General features: G+C 44.1%; 1 pseudogene; it reads right to left on the minus strand.

Moving 5' to 3' along the window:
- Positions 1-20,642: 20,642 nt before the first annotated feature.
- Positions 20,643-21,472, minus strand: LOC112826855 (peptidyl-prolyl cis-trans isomerase FKBP3 pseudogene; annotated as a pseudogene).
- Between the last annotated feature and the right edge of the window lie 1,125 nt (positions 21,473-22,597).

Below are 22,597 nucleotides of genomic sequence, written 5' to 3' on the forward strand. Positions count from 1 at the left end.
AGTACTGGCACAAAAACAGACACATAGATCAGTGGAACAGAATAGAGAGCCCAGAGATGGACCCTCAACTCTATGGTCAACTAATCTTCGACAAAGCAGGAAAGAATGTCCAATGGAAAAAAGACCGTCTCTTCAACAAATGGTGTTGGGAAAACTGGACAGCCACATGCAGAAGAATGAAACTGGACCATTTCCTTACACCACACACAAAAATAGACTCAAAGTGGATGAAAGACCTAAATGTGAGACAGGAATCCATCAAAATCCTAGAGGAGAACACAGGCAGCAACCTCTTCGACTCAGCTGCAGCAACTTCTTCCTAGAAACATCACCAAAGGCAAGGGAAGCAAGGGCAAAAATGAACTATTGGGACTTCATCAAGATAAAAAGCTTTTGCACAGCAAAGGAAATAGTCAACAAAACCAAAAGACATCCAACAGAATGGGGGAAGATATTTGCAAATGACATATCAGATAAAGGGCTAGTATCCGAAATCTATAAAGAACTTATCAAACTCAACACCCAAAGAACAAATAGTCCAGTCAAGAAATGGGCAGAAGACATGAACAAAAACATTTTTCCAAAGAAGACATCCAAATGGCTAACAGACACATGAAAAAGTGCTCAACATCACTCGGCATCAGGGAAATCCAAATCAAAACCTCAATGAGATACCACCTCACACCAGTCAGAATGGCTAAAATTACCAAGTCAGGAAACGACAGATGTTGGTGAGGATGCAGAGAAAGGGGAACTCTCCTACACTGTTGGTGGGAATGCAAGCTGGTGCAGCCACTCTGGAGTTTCCTCAAAAAGTTGAAAATAGAGCTACCCTATGACCCAGCAATTGCACTACTGGGTATTTACCCCCAAAATACAAATGTAGTGATCCAAAGGGGTATGTACACCCCAAGGTTTAAAGCAGAAATGTCCACAATAGCCAAACTATGGAAAGAGCCAAGCTGTCCATCAACAGATGAATGGATAATGAAGATGTGGTGTACACACACACACATACACACACACACACACACACACACACACAATGAAATATTATGCAGCCATCAAAAAAACCCACAATGAAATCTTGCTATTTGTAAGACTGTGGATGGAACTAGAGGGTATTATGCTAAGCCAAATAAGTCAATCAGAGAAAGACAAGTATCATATGATCTCACTGATAGGAGGAATTCTTTTTTTTTTTAAATATTTTATTTATTTATTTGACAGAGAGAGAGTGAGAGCAGGAAAACAAGCAGGGGAGTGGGAGAGGGAGAAGCAGGCTTCCTGCCGAGCAGGGAGCCTGATGTGGGTCTCAATCCCAGGACCCTGCGATCATGACCTGAGCCCCAGGAGGAATTCTTAATCTCAGGAAACAAACAGCGTTGCTAGAGTGGTGGGGGGTGGGAGGGTTGGGGTGGCTGGGTGATGAACACTGGGGACATTAAAAAAAAAAAAGAACAGCTTCAACATTAGTACGAAGACAGATGGTGCAAAACATGCTTAGCATTGGAATAATACCTCCACATAATACTTAATACATAATACTTCCACATACCTCCCAAGGAATTCTCATAAGAGATTACATTCCTTCTGATTCCAGATAGATTGTGGGAAAGTTAAAATAAAACTTCTAGGAAAAGAAAATGACAGAAGAGACACTTATTCCCAAGCCAGCTACAAGTCCACAGTGGCTTACTCTAGTTCCTTTGGGATCACTAGGGAAAGCATTATGGAATTGGAATGCTGCCATCAGAATCGAGGTTGAGTTCTGGCTCTGCCACGACTATAGCAGGCTGACTTGTATTATCCCCAAAAGATATGTCCAAGTCTTAAACCCTCGTATCTGTGAATGTGACCTTATTTGGAAATAGAGTCTTTGCAGATGTAATTAATTTAAAGATCTAGAGATGGCATCAGCCTGGACTTAAGGTGGGACGCAAATCCAATGACTGTCATCCTAATAAGAGAAAGGAGAGGGAGATTTAACACACAAAGAGACATGCAGAGGAAGAGGCCGTACGGCGATGGAGGCAGAGATTGGAGCACTTCAGCTTCAAACCAGACAATGCCAGGATGGATGCCATCACCAGGAGCTAGGAAGGAGCAAGGAAGGATTCTCCCCCAAGACGCTCCAGAAGCGGCTAAGTCTGCTGATAATATTATTTCAGATTTCTGGCTTCAAAGACTGAGAGGATGCATTTTTGTTGTTTCAAACTACCAAGTTTGTGGCAATGTTTTATCGCAGTGCCAGGGAGCGAAGACAGTGACCTTGTGCCACTTTCTGAACTTACCTAGTCTGTATCATCTATACGACAGCCATACCTAAATCTTGAGAGGATTAAACAAGATAATGTATAAATAACAGTGAGAAGTTGTTCTAATTTGAAATTTCTATCTTCCTAGTAATTCTCAAATGCTTCATGAAGATGCTGCTTTGGGGATTTTGTGGTATAGTTTTATACTTTTTTGGCATTACGATTGTGAACTCAATGGAAGATGTACTTCAGAGCAAGATTCTATGAAATCTCATATGATTTCAGTGCAAAAGAGTGAGAAAAGAGAAACAGGAATTGAAACAAGTGTCAGCTACCCAGGCTGTCCTTTAAGAGATATACATCTCAGGCGCCTGGGTGGCTCAGTTGGTTAAGTGACTGCCTTCCGCTCGGGTCATGATCCTGGAGTCTGCTTCTCCTTCTGACCCTCCCCCCTCTCATGTGCTTTCTCTCTCATTCTCTCTCTCTCAAATAAATAAATAAAATCTTTAAAAAAAAAAGAGAGAGAGATACACATCTCCTAACAATAATGACAGCCATTGCGGAGTGACTTCATCACTTGGAAAGTTAAGTCCTGAGGGCTGGGGGTCCTAGACTGGGAGGCTGCGTCAAGCTACATTCACTGTGTCAGCACAGGGTGGTGAACACGACCACTGCTTCTTTCCTCTGGTTGATGCTGTGCTTTAGCACAAAGTACCAGAGGGCAATGAGGGGCAAGGGCTACATCCTTAATAGGAAAAATTATTCCCAAGTGGACTGAAAAGGCTTATCCCTACAGAAGCCCAGAATCACCATACCTTCCTTCTGTGGGTTTGCCTCTTCATCGTGTTGGCATGGTGGCATGTCATCGCTTACCCACAAGTCTGGAAGAGCAGTCTCTGGTGCAGGTGCTACTGTAGACCTAGATCATTTGTCCCTGTCAGGAGAAGGACTTATGTTAAAGAAGCCCCCCCCCACCACTCCTTCAGGATAATCAAATCCTATACTCATTTGGATCGGTGGTGGGAGGAGTGGATAGAAACTCAATTTATTAGGCACTTATTCTGTGCCAGGAGCATTGTCAGCTGCATTTACATACATTTTTTTCTCATTTAATCCTCATTTGATTAATTTGGAAAGATCCTAGCTTCAATAAGATATGGGGGATGTGGCCTGCAGATAAACTGAACAAAGAACTCAGTCTTCACAATCTATTGGGAGGATTATCTGCCCTTATAAGATATCTTTTGTTAAGGAACCACGGTTTTGTCCCAGCACAATCATTCATTCATTTTCATTCATTATTTCAACAAATATTTACTAAATGCCTTTTATGTGTTAGAAATCTCCACCCTGTGAAGCTTATATTCTAGCTTGGGAAGAAGACAATAAATTGGTAAAATATATGCTATGTGAAAAGGTACTTTGCAAGATGGAAAAAATAGGGAAGAGTAATAAGGTTTGGAAGTGCAGGGGTAAACAGGGTGGTCAAGGTACATCTCACTAAGAAGGTAACACCTGAGCAAAGACTTGAAGCAGGTAAGGGAGGAGCCATGTGGGTGTCTGGGGAAGAGCCTTCTTCTAGGCAGAGGCAGAGGCCCTGCTGTAGGAGCATGCTTGGTTTGTATAAGGAAAAACAGGAACAGCAGCTAGGATAGAGTAAACCAGGGGACATCACGGGGGGTGGGAGGAGGTAGAAGAGCTGAGGATAGGAAGATATCATAGAAGACCTCATCAGCAACTGCAAGGACTGACAGAGAGGGTGTTGGAGGGTTTCGACTGAAGGAGTGATCAGATTAGAACCACCCTTTAAAGGGATCACTCTTGGGTCTATGTTGATATCGACTGTAGAGGGGTGTGTCAGTTTCCTAGGACTGCTGTAACAAGTACCACAAATTGGGTGGCTTAAAACAACAAAAATCTATTTTCTAACCATTTTGGAGACTAGAAGTTTGAAATCAAGGTATTGGCAGGGCCACACTCCCTCTAAAGGCTCTGGGGGAGAATCCTTCCTGGCTTCTTCCAATTTCTGATGGTTGAGGGCATTCCTTGGTGTTCCTTGACTTGTGGTAGCATATCTCCAACCCCTGCCTCCATCTCCACATGGCCTTCTTCCCTTTATCTCTGTGTCTCTAAATCATTCTCTCATAAGGACACCAGTCATTAGATTAGGACCCACTCCAATCTGACCTCATCTTAACTTGATTATGTTTGCCAAGAACTTATATACAAATAAGGTCATATTTACAGATACTGGTGTTAGGACTATGACATCTTTTCTTAGGACACAGTTCAACCCACAGAAAGAATCGAGGGTGGAAGCAAGAAACCCAGCCAAAAAGCAATGACAGCAACCCAGGTAAGAGAGATATTTTTAGCTCGGATCTAAGTTGTAGTAGAAGGGTGGTGAGAAGTGGTCTGACATATTTAGAAATCTGAGTGAAAAGCATTTCTGACATATTGGAAGTCAAAAAGAGAGACATCAAGGATGTCTCAAGGTTTTTCACATGAGTACTTGGAAGATTAGAGATGTTGTTAATTGAAGTGGCAAAGGCTCCAGGAAGAACAGACTTGGGGTATGAAGATCGGGTGTTTGATTTTGAACATGTTTAATTTAAGACGTCCTTTAGACATCCAGTAAAAATGTTGAGAAGGAAATTGAATAATGGAATCTATAGTAGTTCAGGGAGAGGTCCAAGCTAGAGATATAATTGGGAATCATGGGCATGTAGATGGTAAACTCCTTATCTTGGCCGTTCCGTAGACACAGTATTGGGAAAATATGTACATGAAAGCTATAGCTGGATATCTGGAAGTTATTCTGATGTTGAAAAAGGCTGTGAAAGAGTAAAGCATTTGCCCAGCTTCTTAGCAAAACCCTCAAAGTCACTTATTCTTTTGTGGGAAAGGAATATGACAAACTTGGTCACTTAAGACAATAGCTAACATTGAGCTCCTAATATATGCCAGATTTATTTTGTAAGTTCTTTCATTCAATACTTATAATAACCCTTTGAGATTGATTGGTACTGTCAACAGCCTCAATTACAAAGGAGAAAACCTAATTTTAAGGTGGTTAAGTAACTCACTTAGAGATATCCATCTTCCAAGTGGCACAATGGAGAGTCAAACCCAGGTTTGCCTGAAAGTGGAGCTGAACATGTTGAGCACTGTGTTACTTAACCTCACAGTGTTTGTGTGCCTTTTGTAGAGCTGTCTAAGGAAAGCACTTCTTTGGAATACATTTCTCAAATTGCCTCCAATTTCCTATTCTTAATAAGACTTTTGTTTACCCTCAACCCCTAATTTCTACTTTCTTTTTCTTTCTTTCTCTCTCTCTCTCTTTTTTTTTTTTTTTAAGTAAGGGGCTTGAACTCAACATGGGGCTTGAGATCGAGAGTCGCATGCTCTACTGACTGAGCCCGTTTAGGGCCCCTCAACTCCTCATTTCTGACAGTGTTTCTGAATTTCCCATGGGTGAGGTTAAATAATTTTGTGTTCAGAAAGGAATACTTACTAAGCTGTCACATCAAGGCCCATCGCCTTCCAGCGGGAGATGACTATGGCTGCTAGGACCCAAATAGCCGGAGAGGGGTGGCAGCCTCCAGCCTGCTCACGCTGCCTGCCCGTCCTCAAGGTGTTTCCACAACCTCGTGGCAAGTGTCTGAGCTGCAGGCCAAGTCAGAGTCTCTTGGTCTGGGGCATGCCTCCATATTCTCTGGAGACAATAAAATGCAGCTGTAAGAGTTCATCAGGCACCTCCTGGTCTACCCACTCCTGACACCCCAGTTCTGGGTCAGGCTAGACACTGCCTTTGCCCTCCATCAACTCCAGGACCTCTTATGGGGAGGCTCAGTTGAATTCCTCAGGCTGACCTTGGCCGCTGGTTCAACTTCGTTCTAGTACTTGTTGTTCCCTCAGTGCTGATTGCCGCCAGCCCCTCCTTCCCACTCCCACTCTGTGCCCCTCTACTTTTTAAGGTGATAAAATTATAATTATTATGATAACAATAGCTAAAAGGTATTGTTTATGATGTGCTAGACACTGTGCTCAGGGGTTCACATATGATAACATTTCTAAGTCTCAGAACAATGGAGTGGGTTACATATGACCTTTTTATGATAAGGAATTTGAAGCATAGAGAGAGAAAATAATTTTCCCCTGGTCATAACGCTAGTGGATGGGATTGCTGGCATGTGAACCCAGGCACTCTCCTTCCATCCCCTGTCCCGTGCGGTGTCTTCTTTGGAAATAATACGTATAATGGTAATCAGAATTGTAACCAGGAAATATGTCAAAACTGTCTCAACCACCCTACTCAAATTCAAATAAGGAGGCCCAAGGCAAATGAAATCGTATTCTGACTGTTGCTAGATTTAGCTTACTTTTTCTTTCCTTCCTTCCTTTTCCCCCAATAATAGACTTGAGTAATATGGTGGCCCTATGACAGGGATCATGTCACACAGTGGACAGAATGTCAGCTTTGGTGTCATCTCACTGACCAACTCCTGATCGGGGCGACTTGGCAGTGGCAGACCCTGGAGAACACATCCTCAGAGGCCACTTGATGTTGATTTTATGACTTCACTCCCTTGAAATTTCCTAGGAAAGTTGGCTGTCCTTCTGTTAACGTAGTAGCTGGAAGGGTCGCTGCTGGTTGGTCAACTACAAGGACAGGGCCGATGAGAGGGAGGAGTGTGAGGTACAGCTGCACAGATTATGCCTCAGGACCAATGTTTTATCCTATTTTTAAATGTTTCTATATATAACCAGTTTATTTAGGCTTCTAAACTCATGTGATTAAAGCAGAAAATGTTTCAAATTTTTATTTAATAATTTTGTCCAACCGGCCTTGTCAAACTTTACCAATGAGTAGCTCATTCATTATTGATATCTTTGTCAAATTTTATAATTCTTTAGGCATTCTTATTTTAGAACAGTCTCATTTTGATATTTAAGGCTCATCCCTGTTCATTTCCAAACTTCTACCTCAAAAGTTGTTCTAAGCTTTTTCCCCCTCACCCTCCTAGTACTAACTAGACCTGTTTTGGTTCTTGGTGTTTATGAGGTTAAATGTGGTTTGTACAAGTGTGGTCGAGAGCAGGTTTGATTCCCCTGAGAAGATCAGATTTGATTTAATAGGCAACATTCTAGACCACATGGCTCTGTAAATTGTACTGGTTTCTCCTTCCCCCCATCTTACTGCCCCTGTCCATACCAAAGATGCTCCATCCCATACCTCTTGATCCTGGCATTATTATTCCCTTCAGGTTAACTGTCTTTGATCTGGTATCAGCAATGTGACCTAAACTTAGTTCTTTTCACCAGAGTCTGCTTGACCTATTGGAAACATACATATCTTTGTTTTGTCAAATGGAATATGAGCTATTCCACTGCGGAGAACTTCCCTCCAGCTTGCCATTATCCTGAAGTTTCTCTTCCTCTTGCTCAACTAACAGGCTCAACATCCTGAAGTTTCTCTTCCTCTTGCTCAACTAACAGGCAATTTAGACCACTACTAGATAAGCAGATGTTCAACCAGGGAATAAAATACAATTCTCCCCCTCTTGTAGTCTTCCCCAACCTTTATTGCTGATTCTCTTGGGGTCTTACACTTGGTTTTAGAGAATGAAAGGAAATGGCTTCTTTTCATAAACACTGTATTAGTTAAAAAGCCAAGGACTCCTTTACCTGTTAAACTTTTTCTTATGGTCACTGGGTGTGGGGTGGAGTGGGAAAGTAGGATTGGCTCTGAACTGGTGCCTCTCAGAGGCCCTGAGGTGAAGAGATAACCCCACCTGATGGCAGTTCTCTGAATGTGGGGTGCTTAATGCCTCTGGTTAATTCCAGGACATGGGAAACATTTCACTTCATGTTCTGTTTCGTATAATTGCATGTTTTAATAGTTTAGGGTAGAATTTGCCCAAGTGATTTTTCAGCAATAAAAGCCCACCTTATTAAGATCTGTGTGCTTATTTTGAGGTCCAACATCCATTCTTCCCATTCTCCTTGCGAGCAGAACCTTGATTTTGTTCATGAAGAAAGCCTCCTCTTTCTTCTTTCTCTCTCATTATTTTTGTGGATCATTTAAGAGTAAGACACAGACATGGTGTCTCTTCATTCTTAAATATTTCAGTGTATATTTTCTCAGCTCAAGGAATTTTCTTACAAAAGCACAGGACAATTGTCAAAACCAGGAAATTAACCTTGATAAAATATTCCCTAATGTATAAACCTTATACATATTTTGTCAATTGACCCAAAAATATACTTACAATGAAAGAAAATCCAAGGCATTTGTCCCATTTCTTTAGTTTCCTTTTAATCTACAACTGTTCCTGAGTCTGTTTTTGTATTTCATGACATTGACCTTTTTTAGGAGTTCAGGACAGTGAGTTTGTAGACTGTCCCCAGTTTGAGTTTGGCTGATGTTTCCTGGTGATGAGATTCAGGATTTCACTTTAGGAGGCACCTGTTGATTAGGCCAAATGGGCTGAGAATTCTATTTCTTTTTTTTAAGATTTATTTATTTGAGAGAGAGAGAGAGAGAGAGAGAATGATGGGAGGGGCAGAGGGAGAGGGAGAGAGAGAATCTCAAGCCGACTCCATGCCAAGCACGGAGCCCCATACGGGGATCATTCCCACCACCCTGAGATCATGACCTGAGCCAAAATCAAGAGTCGGCTGCTTATCCCACTGAGTCACCCACATGCCCTGAGAATTTGATTTCTAACAGGAACATTTCTGACTCACTGGCCCCTTATGTCTGTTACTTTGTTACCACACTCAGAATTTGCCATATTCATGGTTTTGTACCACCACACTGACTCCCGCTGCCCTTTCTGTAGCAAGCTGTTAATCATCATCAGAGGACTGACGGAAGGAACTGATCTAGTAAACTAGATCTATTTCTACTCATTTAATCTGGGGGGAAACTTCCTGCAAATATGGTTGGTCCTCCCATGCACTATTCCTGGTACCCACAGCCCTGTTCACAGTTCAGAAGATGACCCAAGATTAGTTTGCTTGATAAACCTCGGGCTTCCAGTGATTGCTTCTGGATAGATTCAAAATGGGATTTTAGTGCCTACTTTTCACTTTTAGGTAGTGAAAAGCTGCAGTCGATTGGCTGATTTTTATTTTTAAAGAACACAGTCTTCTGACCAGGTGCTGTTTGTCCTAGATCTGGCAAAAATAGACTTTATGAGTGTGTACTCAGAAGTCAGCTGCAGTTTACTAGGCTAAGCCTTGCTCCTCTTCAGAGGCAATATTCCTAATACCTTGCTTGCACTTGGTTTTCCCAGGGGAGGAAGGGGCTCCAGTGTGATCCACTGTACTTTCTTCTGAAATTCACAGTGAAAGGAGCAGATACCCCAAGCATATGCGGCCTTCTGTGTGGGTGTGAGATGTGGTCTAGCACACTCTTTGCAGAGTAACCCTCTCGCCCTTCACCAGGATCTCCCCAAGAGTAGGCAGGTGACTCTGGGGTGTGAGGTGCTGATGGCCTCTTTCGTGGGTTGCCCCAGCACCCAGGAGAGTGTCTCCCACTCAGTGTATCTTCAACAACAGACACGCTACCACAGAGCCGTGTCCGCGATGGAAGTGAAACCAGAAGTAGCCAGAGCACATGGCTGAGAGGGTGGTTGCAAGAAGGGACTCTGGCTTTTGTGGTTGAGATTGGACTCATGATGAATGACTGTCTACAGCACTCCTCCAGGAAGCTGACATATGGGGAGTTTCATTTTATTTTTTATGGCAGCCAAAAGTATCATTTCATACTAGCCATGTTTGACACTGCAGGTACTAAATAGTGGGGTTTCTTTTTTTTAAAGATTTTTAATTATTTATTTGACAGAGAGAGATATAGCAAGAGAAGAAACACAAGCAGGGGGAGTGGGAGAGGGAGAAGCAGGCTCCCCACTGAGCACGGAGCCCAATGTGGGACTCGATCCCAGGACCCTGGGATCATGACCTGAGCCGAAGGCAGACGCTCAACCAACTGGGCCACCCAGGCGTCCCTAAATAGTGGGTTTTGACACATGGTTTTGAAAGGGGCTACGTCTCCAGGTTCTTAAATAATGGCAGAGTTTTAAGAATGATAAATCACCTACAAGCATATTTACATGCCAGAAAGAAAAATAGAGAACAGTATTAATATTACTATCCTTATGATTATAAATATGACCCTCATTTAACGATGTCCTTGCTCACACAGTGCAGGTTCTCAGGGGAGTGGTTGGAATGCTGTATGCTCCTCTCAGCTTGAGGCTGCAATCTGCACCATTGCTAGCCCATGAGAGCTCACTTCTTGAGAGCATTTTTTTGCATTAAAAAAATATATATATATATAATTTACATACCATAAAGCTCACCACTTAGAAGTGTACAATTCAGTGGCCTTTAGTATGTATACAAGGTTGTGCAACTATCATCACTAACTGCAGAACACTTTTATCACCCACAAAAGAATCCCCATACTCATTAGCAGTCACTTACCATTTCCCCATACCCTCAGCTCCTGGCAACCACTAATCTACTTTCTGTCTCTATGGATTTGCCTATTATGGGCCTTTCATGGAAACAGAACATAGAATAAGTGGCCTCATGTGTCTGGCTTCCTTCACCAGCATAATATTTTCAAGGTTCATCGGCATCATAACATGTATTAGTATTTCATCCCTTTCAATTACCAGATAATACCCTATTGTATGGACATACTATTTTGCTTATCCATTCATCAGCTGATGGACATCTGGGTGACTTCCCACTTTTGACCATTAAGAATAGTGTTGCTATGAAGTTTGGTGCAGAAGTTTTATTGGGCACAGGTTTTCATTTCTCTTCACTTTCCCTTCTCTTCACTTTTAGAAGTGAAATTCTTGGGTCATAGGGTAACTCTACATTTAATTTACTAAGGGATTGGGAAATTGTTTTTCACAGTAGCTGCACTGTTCCTGCCAGCAAAGTATGAGAGTTCTTACTTTTCCACATCCTTGCCAAATCTTGTTATTGTCTGTTTGTGTGTGTGTGTGCTTCTAGCCCTCCTAGTGGGTGTCTTATTGTGGTTGTGAGCATTTTTAACACAATGTTCTCACACACGTTAGAACTGCAGTTTGCATACAGGAGTGCCCCAGCCCATAGTCTATTGGAGAACCTTAGCCATTCTGTCATTTAACCAAGATTTACTAGCATCTACTACGTGCCCAGTGCTTCTCAGACACAGGGAAAACAAGGCCCGTCTGCCCGGCCCTCATGGAATTTACATTCAGTAAAGACACTACAGAAACAGGTGAAATAAGGAATTAAGTGGCGGTACGTTGGGACGCGCCTCTGAAGGACATAAAGACTGAGGAAAGGGCTAATGACGTGTACGTGCATGGTGTATTAGTCAGGGCTCTCCAGAGAGACAAATGTTTATATAGACAGACAGAGATTTATTTTAAGGAACTGGCTCACAACTGGGAAGGCTTGGTGAGTCCAACATCTGATGGGGGAGGCCAGCCGGCTGGACACTCAAGTAAGAACTACAGTTTGAGTTCCAAGGCAGTCGGCTGTAGAGCCAGAAAGAGCTGATGTTGCAGGTGAAGTCCAAAGGCTGTCTGCTGGCAGAATGCCCTCTTGCCCAGGAGAGGTCAGCCTTTTGTTCTATTCATGCCTTTAATTGATTGGATGAGGCCCACCCACATTAGCGAGGGCAATGTGCTTTACTCAAAGCCTATTGATATAAATGTAAATCTCATTCAAAAACACCTTCAGAAGAACACTGGGAATAGTGTTTGACTACATCTGGGGACCATGGCCCAGCCATTACCCGTCACAGGAGGTATCCACAGTAAACAGGTGATTGGGAAGGCTCTCTGGGAAGGTGATATTTAAACTGAGGTCTAAAGGATGAGAAAAAAAATCAGGTATGCAATGAGGAGAATATTCCAGGCAGACGATACTGGCCTCAGTGTCACCTTCTCTAAAGTTCAATCATTCTTTCTTCTATCACCGGCCATCAAAGTCAGTAAATAACGAAAAAGGAATAATGGCTGGAACCAACGTTGTGGCATCAAGTGCCAAAGCTATTTTTCTATTCCAAAGTTAATCCACTAGGCTCCAAAATAGAGGATTTTGTTCACTTCCCGAGCTGGACACCAAGGCAGGTTTCTAAGGAAAGCAGTATAAAAAAGACAAATCTCAAAAGTTCCAGAGAAGACAATTGAGACCTCGAGGACAGTCACTTCTTTGGAAGTCTACAATGACAAATTATACTAGATAGGGAGGGGTCCCGCCCCCCCCCCTTTTTTTTTTTTTGGAGAGAGAGAGGAGGGGGCAAGGACGGGCAGAGGGAGAGGGAGAAGGAAAATCTCAAGCAGCCTCCACGCCCAGCACAGACTCCTATGCAGGGCTCAATCTCACGACCCTGAGACCATAACCTGAACCAAAATCAAGAGTCAGACATTTAACTGACTGAGCCACCCGGGTGCCACCCCAACCTATTTTGAAAAGGCAGAGCCTATTCTCATAGCGAGGAGTCCCCAGATCCAGACCCATTCTTGCTGAAAGGACCCTAGCCTTTGGTGCTACCTTCCACAACTCCCAGAGCCTCTGGCCATGGATTTGCCTTATTGAGGTTTCAGAGTACAAGGCCACACAAAACAAAACCAAAACCCTACCGAACACATTTCTCTTATGCCATGCAATTTGGATTTGAATGTGGACAGTTCTTTCCATCGTGTGGTAGAGACCAGGGTGCAGGGCTTGTGGGCTTTTGCTCCTCAGCTGACTCCCTAGGCTTCAGGCAGGATGTGATGGCCTCTCCAGGACTGACTTTGTATTTTGTAGTCTTCGGGTTTCCTTCTCTCTTGCGGGGAGGGCTGACTGGCCGCTTCCATGCCAACCAATGTGGGCTCATTGTTTGCCTTCTGGTGTACTTATGTAGCAGGAATGTGTGTCTTTTTCCTTTGGCTTCCTGCTCTAAGGTCTCTTATTCTCTTTCTCTTCCTGTCAAGGAAGACACAAATTTCCGCTCTGCAAGGAAGTATAAAATGCTCCGCATTGTTTTTCCCTAGTCAGAGCGGGCTCCTTTTGTGCTTTCCTCTATGGAAGGAGTAAGGCTCCCTTCTCTCCCTTTCCTTGGGCTACGAGTTGACTATTTGATTCCAGTAACTCAACTTTTACATGCAAATGTATTCACCAGCCAGTTTGGAACAGCTTCAGAAACTGGCCCTAAAGCCAGAGAAGCGTGTACGGTTTGAAAAAACTTGTATGAATAATTTAAAGTCTGGCAAAAATTTTAGGTATGCAAATGGATCATAGGGCATAAATTCTCTGGTTGAATGTTAACTCCTATGGATAAGAGAAAGCCAAAGAGGAGGTCATAGGACCTCTTTTACCTTTCCTGAAATAATAATAATAGTAAGAGCCAACTTACTATGTGCCAGACATTGTTCTCACACTCTGTGAAGGCTGACCCACCCAATCTTCACACAGCCTCAGGAGACAGACTATCAGCGCCCCCTTCCCGTGAGAACACGGAGCCAGAAAGAGCTTGACATCTCCCCCACTCCCCACAAGGAAGTGGTGGAAAGTCTCTCAGAGTCCACTACACAGATATTAAATGTAAGTGTCAAAATACTAACCAGTCTGCCCTCTCAAGTCAGGAAACAGACTGGAGAGGGTCGCTGCCACCTTTGTGACGGTAGCCCTGGCTGAGGCCTTCCTTGGCCTGTTCCCGCTGGTGGCCAGGCCGCTCGGTCCCTTTTCTGCATCAGGATGCAGGCAGAGCCACTGAGGCACGTGGACCCAGCCCCTCTCATCTGCAGCAAGCAAATTTTCTTACTTCAAGTAGTGCCTAGAGTGGCGTGTCTCCACGTGTGATGGCAAAAGATCAGCTGGGATGTGGCGACGGGGCAGGGACTGACTCTGGGGGCAGCGGGGAGCTTCCAGGTGATGCTCCCAGGTGATGACCTGCTGCTGGCCCACGGGACTAAGAAGCAAGGGCCTAGGACGCCTGCCTCTTGATTACACTTGCTAACTGCGGGTTTCCGCTGGAACTTTTCTACTAAGTTAGTCCTTCCGTATTTGAACACACATTCGTTATCTCTGTTTTTATTCACTGGGGTTGACATTTTCCATTTGGGAGAATGCTCTGGGCTCAGTTGTGCCCCCCTGCCCCACCATATGTTGAAGCTCTAACCCTCAGGACCTTAGAATGTGATGTATTTGGAGAAAGGGCCTTTAAAGAGGTGATTAAGTTACAAGGAGACCTTAAGGGTATGTCCTAATCCAATTTAACTGGTGCCCTTTTGAACGCGAGGAAATTTGGACACACAAAGAGACAGCCAGGCACGTACCTCACAAAAGAAAGACCACCTGAGGACAGGCTGACGCGAAGGTGTGAGGCCTCAGGAGAAACAAGCCCGCCCACACTTGGGTCTTGGACTTCCAACTTCCAGAACTGTGAGAAAATAAATTTCTGTAGCTTTGGCCTTCCAGTCTGTGGTATTTTGCTGTGACAGCCCAAGCAGACTGGTACGGAGGGTTCCTATTATCGGAAACCACCCACCACTGGGTGAGTTTGCTGGGCATCAGGCAAGCTGAAAAGACAGGTGATTGTTTTTCCTGGCCCTCAGCAGCCTCAGAAGGGGCGTGAGGCCCGTGGTGGGCTCTTTCAAGGGCTTCCATTTTGGAGTGAGGTGTGAGCGCAAGCGAGGACAGCTCAGAATCAGTGGCCCCTTTTGTCCAAGGGCCCCATGGCCGCGGTGGCAGTGCAGGAGGCCAGTGTCCAGCAATGACGAGGCCACTGCTAGGGTCCGGGGCAGTGTTGTCCGTGCGGGGGCAGCAGCAACAGCGCCCCCACTAGGCTGTCTTGAGGCATGACCCCGCAGGGCTCGGGCCTGGTTCCCTTCGTTCTTTGCCTTCTTCCAAACCTGGGCCGTCAGCTTCCCCAACCGTTTCCCCAGCTCCCCAGCAGCTTTCTAGCAGATTCCCCTTCTGCTTAAGCTTGTAAAGCTGGTTTTTATTATTTGCAATCAACATGTTTGACTAGTATAGTCACGAAGATTTTGAATAATTGACCTTGCTTTGTGGCTTGAACATTCTTCATCTGGAGGGTTTTTTTTTGTTTTGTTTTGTTTTGCTTTTTTTTCACTCATCTATGTTTCATTGCCTTCCCATCAGCAGCAGACTGATGAGGTTTGCTCCGTTTCCCCTGCTATTATATCCAAGAAGAGCCTGGAACCGGGGACTGCTTTGGCCCTCACAGGCTGCCTGAGAGCAATCACGTCCTTTGTTCCAGCCAGGATATGGGGAGGTGTGCTTCAATGCCAAGTGTACATCCTAATCTTCAGCGCCAAACCAGATGTCTCATGCTATCCCTTATAGCAGTGGGTTTGTGCTGAAAATGAAGAGAAAAACAGCAGTTTATGTAAGTATCTTCATAGTATCTTTGAGCATGGCAGAGGTTTGGAGTCAACAGAAGACTACCTGTGTGATTCTGGCAATTATAATTACACCAATCCCCAGATCTCTTTAATTCCCACCCAGTACTTCAATGTCCCAAGTGACCGGTTTTCAAATCTTTTACTACAAAACTGTATGTATTAATTAACAAATTTATTTTTAAAATTAATCAAGGCATCACTGTGGGGCCTTGGGAAAAATCTCTTAGTCCGCCCAACCCTCAGTTTTATTATGAGGAGAGAGCAATAGGACCAACCAAAGAAGAGAGCAGGGTCCCATCCGTCACTGAGGGTCCAAACATGTTGAGTGTGTTTGGAGGCCTGGTGGGACAGGCCCATTACAGGTTTGATTTGCAAGGGGGCTCAGTGAGCCTCCTCAGATAGAATGGCCCTGAGAACCAGGCAGGGTAAGCCTGCACCCAGTCACAAAGACTCTGTCCCAGGGAATGAGACAAAATTCCCATTACAGTGCTGTGTTGTCCCGTGACTTTGCCTCCTATGTCTGGGTCTGATGGAATGATAGGGATGAAGGCAGGACAGGAGGGGAAATGGACACTAAGTTCCAACAGGAGGCAATTTCACTGAAAAACTTGAAGATATTGGGGTATGAACAGTGTCATCTGGTATCCCTCTAATAGAGGATGGAGACAGACATGTTCTCTGAATCTTTGCCAAAGCCCACCACACTGCTCAGCACCTCCAAGCCTCCAGTGCCTGGTAGCTGTTTCTGAAGGGAAGTGGGAAGTGACAGAAGAGTCCACGGGGACAGCTGGCCCTGAGGATGTGACAGTGACCAGCAAAGGGAGCAGGGCGCAGGTAAAGAGACTGGAAATGGCAGCTAATGAGACTTGAATCTCTGTGAGACACACCCTGGGGAATCAGGAAATACCTTGGGGGCCCTTTACTCAGGATTGTGGCCCTGCATTAATAGGTGGGAACAGGGCTCAGTGAAACTTGTATCACATAAGGATTAGGAACAATATAGGGAAAGCTTTGAGCTGGTGCTCAAATTATGGCAGCCACTAGCCTGCACAATATCCACAGAGATCGTGGCTAACCATTAACTTTACTTGTTTAGTGAGGTGAGGGACGTTTTATCTTATGAGGCCCAAGTGTTATAGTTTCCATTTGCCTTTTGGAAATATGAAAAATTTCTCCAGGACTCTTGTTTCTATCTTGATGGGGTCCTGGGGAGGAAGTCTTCCGGTCAGAGACCACGAAGGATGTGAACAGAGGAAGGCTGTGAGTGGGATAAGGCATTGACCTCCATGTTTTTTGCTGCAGGCCAATCAGTGATTCCTGAAGAATGCCAGACCCAAGTGTGATGGCTTGCTGGCCTGGCCACATGGACTTTGCTAGTGGTTTTTCATTTGCTTGGTGATGGAACCAGAGATTCTGTGAGGCCTTAGGAGACCTTGGAATAAATAAAAAGGTCCAGGAACTTCTGGGTTAAGGACATAAAATCAAGAAAAGAAAATAAGATTGAATGTTGGGAAAATATCTGAGCCACCCAGGTGCCCCTGCCTTACTGCTTAGATAAACCCCTCTGTACACACTTACTCAAGCCTTCAGTCCTCAAACTTAGCCAAATCTGCGGTTCATGATGTTCTTAAGGATTCTATAAGAGAAGCTTACATGCCCTGTGCATTGTTAATGAATAAATCTAAGGGATTTGACAGCTATATTGGGAGTAAGGAGGGTTGGAAAGGAAAAGGAGGTAGGAAAGAACAGAGCTGGAAGGGACAGCTTCAATGTCTATTGGCAAGATGTAGTATTTCAATTAATCTCAGGGCTTGATGGAATTAGGCAGAGATCATTTATTCTTACTCCCACCCAATACTCTTTCTTGTCTTGTTCCTCAATATGTAATTCAATTAAAAAAAAAAAAAAAAGGAAGGGATGCCTGGGTGGCTCAGTCAGTTAAGCATCTGCCTTCGGCTCAGGTCATGATCCCAGGGTCCTGGGCTCAAGCCCCACATCGGGCTCTCTGCTCAGCGGAGAGCCTGCTTCTCCCTCTGCCACTCCCCCTGTTTGTGTTCCCTCTCTCGCTTTCTCTCTCTCAAATAAATAAATAAAATCTTTTTTAAAAAAGTGAAGATTTTCATCCATCTTCCTCAGCAAATGGGATGCTTACCCCCCTACTTTACTGAAAAGTCAAAGAAGGCTTTTAAGGGGAATTGGAGGCAACCAAGATGGCAACCTAGAAGGCTTCTGAGCGTCCTCTCCTGTGCATACACTGAATGTTCAGTTACTCACAGAGTGTCCCTCTGAGAGAGATCTAGACACTAGCCGAGTGACTTGTACACATCAGAAGAATGAGAAAATACCCACATCAAAATGGGTACGAAAGGCTGAGACACACCCTTACCATAAACACTACTCCCAACACACATCATACAACTGGGAGGGAAGTCATAACTTTCTGCTTTTCGGGGAAGAGTGAGGGGTTTGGATTCCACATCTAGTGCCCCAACTGTGAAGACTCTCAGTATAGGAACTGGATCTTGAAATACTTGACTTTGAAATCCAGTGCGCTTGTGTCTGAGACCCGCAAAATTATGGCAGACAAAGAGGCAGATCTTAAGGGCCCTGGGAACACTTGCCACAACTATATACCCCAGGGCGCGATGCAGAGAAAGCAGGCAAAATGGCCATCTCTGTCTTTTCCTGAAAGAGAGGTTTATCTGCATACTTTCAAAGCTGCTGCCAGGCTTCTAATTTATCAGAACCGCCCCCCCCGCCGAAAAAGTTGAACTCAGAGAAACCGAGTAGGAAATTGGTTGCCAGGGGCTGGGGGTGAGATAGAAATAGGGAGAGGTTGGTAAAGGGATGCTAAAAATAGAGACAGAGACAGACAGAGATATGAAAATAACAGTTTACATTTTAATCCAGAATTATTGGACATTCTCCCCCCACCCCCCCGCATCCCCATGCCTCCATACAGTTTTATATTTGGGAAAGTGGACATCCCACTCTTGGATTGCCAAGTTTATTTAACTCCATAATTGTTTTTCTCATTTTGTCAAAATACCTGGCAATAAGAGTAATAATAATAGTTGGTTTGAGTTTATGATGTGACATTATACTATAAATTATAAATACTTTATATACATTATTTAACTTAATGATCATAACAATTTCATAAAGTAGACATTATTATACCCATTTTTCAGATGAGGCAACTGAGCCTCTCTATCAGATAGGATACTTTCAGCTTAAAGTTCAAAGTGGCTTTGTTGCGGAAAATAAAAATCAGACTGATGAGAAAGCAAGCGACACTTGGTGAACTCGGGTTTATTTTATACCAACGGACCCAGACGAGGTTGCACTCGAGAAATTCTGGCCCTGGGCGGTGCGGTTATAGTGCTTTTATAGGGGAGTGTAGGGGTTCAGGTTCCAAGAGCTATGCTGACTGCTAGTAGGTGGGTTTAAATTTGGCGGGGAGGTTGCTTTAGGTGGGAACAGCGGTTAGTGCGGGGAGCTTGTGGTGGGAAGCCTGTTTACAGAAGCAGAAAAGGCTGGTTATTTCTTGCTCCTAGTGGGGCTTCTGGTTATCCCTTGCTATTTCTAGCAACTTTCCATCTTCTGGGGCCTGCTGGCCTGGGCCTGCTCTGGGAAATTCTCCTCTTCAGCTTGAACAATATAGATTCAGTAACTCATGCTACTGAAAAAGACCAGAAGTTGGTGGGACCAAGCACAATTCAATCAGTGTTCTTGTTCCCTTTCTCTGAGATTCTCTTGGCTTTTTCTTCCTCCAGATGTCAGATTCATCCTCAACCTGGTATCATGATGGCTAGGAGAACTGTGTGTCTTACAGCCACCTAGGACAATATCCAGGATCTCTTCCTGTGGTCCTCTGTGAAGAGTGAGGAAACTTTCCCAGAATCCTTTGACCAACTTCCTCTCACATCTCATGAACCTGAGGTTTTTATCACCTGTCCATGTGTGAACCAGTACCTGTGACTATTTGAATGCCTTGTGTTGACTGGCTTGGGCCTGAGTTTCTAAACCAATCTCTGGCAAGGAGCATGGGGTTACTTTTAGACCAATTGGAGTCAGTTGTGTAAAACAGTTCAGCAATCTAAAAGACACTTCGCAAATAAAAGAAAAATATGAGTGAAAATGCTCAGGCTCTAGTCCCGATTCTGCCTCATTGTCAGGGAGTCCGTTGACATTTCATATTCCTCAGGTGTAAAATGATGACTTCCGGGGCACTTGGGTGGCTTAGTGGGTTAAGCGTCTGCCCTCACTCAGGTCATGATCTCAGGGTCCTGGGATCGAGTCCCACATAGCTTGCTTGGTTTCACTGGTTCACAGTGGAGAGGAATTTTGCCTCAGAATGAATCATACCTTGGGTCTCACTTATGCCTGATTTGGATGCTGTTTAGAGCAGACTCTGAACTTGGAGTTGAGGCTGAAATGGGTTCAGACTGTGGGGGCTGTTAGGATGGGAGCAATGTATTTTGCATGTGAGAAAGACATACATTTGGGGGTCCAAATGGTAGAGAGTTTTGGACTGAATTGTGTTCTCCCCAGATTCATATGTTGAAACCCCCAACCCCCAATATGACTATATTTGGAGACAAGGCTTTTAAAGAGGTAAGTTAGGTGAGGTCATAATTGTGGAGCTCTCATGCAATATGACTGATATCTTTAGAAGTGAGAAGACATCAGCGGACACATGTGTGCGTGCAGAGAGAAAAGGCCACATGAGGACACAGCAAGAAGGGGACCATCTGCAAGCCAACGAGAAGCCTCAGGAGAAAGCAAATCTGCTGACTTCTTTTTTTTTTTTTTTTGACACTGAATATGTTTTTATTGAGCCTTTTAGTTTACAACATGAGGTAAAAGGAAAGTCATTTCTCCTTAACCAATATTTTACACAGCTGTAGTAAAATATTTCAAACTTTAGGAATTATAATGGATTAGATATATTAAAAGTTGGGGATTGGGTAAATAATATCGGAGTTCTTGAATTTTCCAGTTGACTCTTCCCTTATGATAGTAACCAGCTCTAATTAGTTACATAAGTTTCTTCAAGGCCATGTTTTGTTGTTGCTGATGTCTTTATATCCGAAGCATTGCTATTTCAGTCAATATCCACTAACTCCACTTCAAAAATGAGTTTTGCATTTGGTGGAATTTTGGCATCAGGCTGTCCTTTCTTTCCCATAAGCCCATTCTGGTTCAATCTCTAGTCGAGCCTTTTCTCCTTTACTCATAGTTAAGAGTGCTTCATCCCATCCTCTGATAACTTTGCCTATTCCAACCTTAAAACTTAAAGGCTTGGCATTTTTCTTCTTCTTTGAACTCATTTGAATGTTAGTTTCAAAAACAGTCCCATCCTGTAGTGTTCCTGTATACCAGCAGTGAACAACAGCTCCCTTTTTGGGAAAGTTGGTTTTATCTCCTTCTTTAAGACCAGATTTTATATATTTTGGTGGACCCTCATCCAGAGTCTCTTCAGACTTGGTTTCTTTGGGTTTATCTTCATTAAGCTTCACATTTTTCACCTGCTCAGACACTTTACTTACACTTTCAGTACCCTTGAAACGTTTACTTTCAAAAAGATGGTTGTTGGCTGTAACCAAATGGTCCTTGTTAGCTGTCTTGGCCACATCTTTAATGTTTCCTAATAACTTATGTTCTGCAAGAAACGAATCTGAACCATGGTCCTGTAGAAACTTGATAATGTCCTTCTTGGGTAGCTGCTCCCTGCGCAGCTGCTCCACGGTCCAGGCCCGCTGTGGTACCGCCGCCGCCATCTTCCCCCGCTGCCCACAAATCTGCTGACTTCTTGATCTTGGAATTCTAGCTTCCAGTACTGTGAGAAAATAAATGTCTGTTGGTTAAGCCCCCTGGTCTGTGTTGTGGCAGCCTAGCAAACCAATACAGATTTTGCTTCTTCACTCCAGTTCCATTCTTCATTGCCTTGTTGTGGCACTGGAGCTGTAAATTTTGTAAACATTTTTCCTTTGCTGGTTGGCCTGATGTTAGCTTTGTCAGTAGATGGTACTATAGGGATATGAGAGGAAAAAGGAGCTTCTCTTCTTGGTTATGGTTCCCTTTCTCTTCCTCTTGCGCGTACAAGTAACTTCCCAGTAGCATGCATATGGGGCATCCCATGGCCATCACTGTCCAGTTTTGGCCCACAGTTTCCCATCTGCTAGTTTTAATCCACTGGCTGGAATCTCCTCTAAGGTAACTGGCCTAAGCAAACTTCTCCATCTCTAGTGGGATTTGGCATACCTTTTCTAACAACTTCTGAGCCCGTCCCCCTCCCTTTTTTTTTAAAGATTTTATTTATTTGTTTTGAGAGAGAGAGAGAGAGAGAGAGAGAGAGAGAGAGAAACAGCATGAGAGGGGAGAGGGTCAGAGGGAGAAGCAGGATCCCCGCTGAGCCGGGAGCCCGACGTGGGACTCGATCCCAGGATTCCGGGATCATGACCTGAGCCGAAGGCAGTCACTTAACCAACTGAACCACCCAGGCGCCCTGCCCGTCCCCCCTTTTGAATTTGTTCCTTCCTTGGCTACTCTTGCTTAGCCCTCAAGTATTCTTTAGAGTTTTCTTTTATCCCCTTTTAGTACCCAATTTCCTACAGATAGTTATTAATTCCTTATATTAAATTTTGCCTGTTTAAATTCTATCTCCAGAGACGCCTGGGTGGCTCAGTCGTTAAGCATCTGCCTTCAGCTCAGGTCTGATCCCAGGGTCCTGGGATCAAGCCCCTCATCAGGCTCCCTTTTCAGCAGGGAGCCTGCTTCTTCCTCTCCCTCTGCCCTTCCCCCTCCTTGCTCGCTCACTCTCACACACTCTCTTTCTCAAATAAATAAATACAATCTTAAAAAAAAATAAATTCTATCTCCAGACTAGACCCTGAATGATCCACATAC

This window comes from Callorhinus ursinus, unplaced genomic scaffold (genome assembly GCF_003265705.2).
Source record: "Callorhinus ursinus isolate GAN/ISIS: 27379988/994484 unplaced genomic scaffold, GSC_fseal_2.0 scaffold7, whole genome shotgun sequence".
Classification (NCBI taxonomy): domain Eukaryota; kingdom Metazoa; phylum Chordata; class Mammalia; order Carnivora; family Otariidae; genus Callorhinus; species Callorhinus ursinus.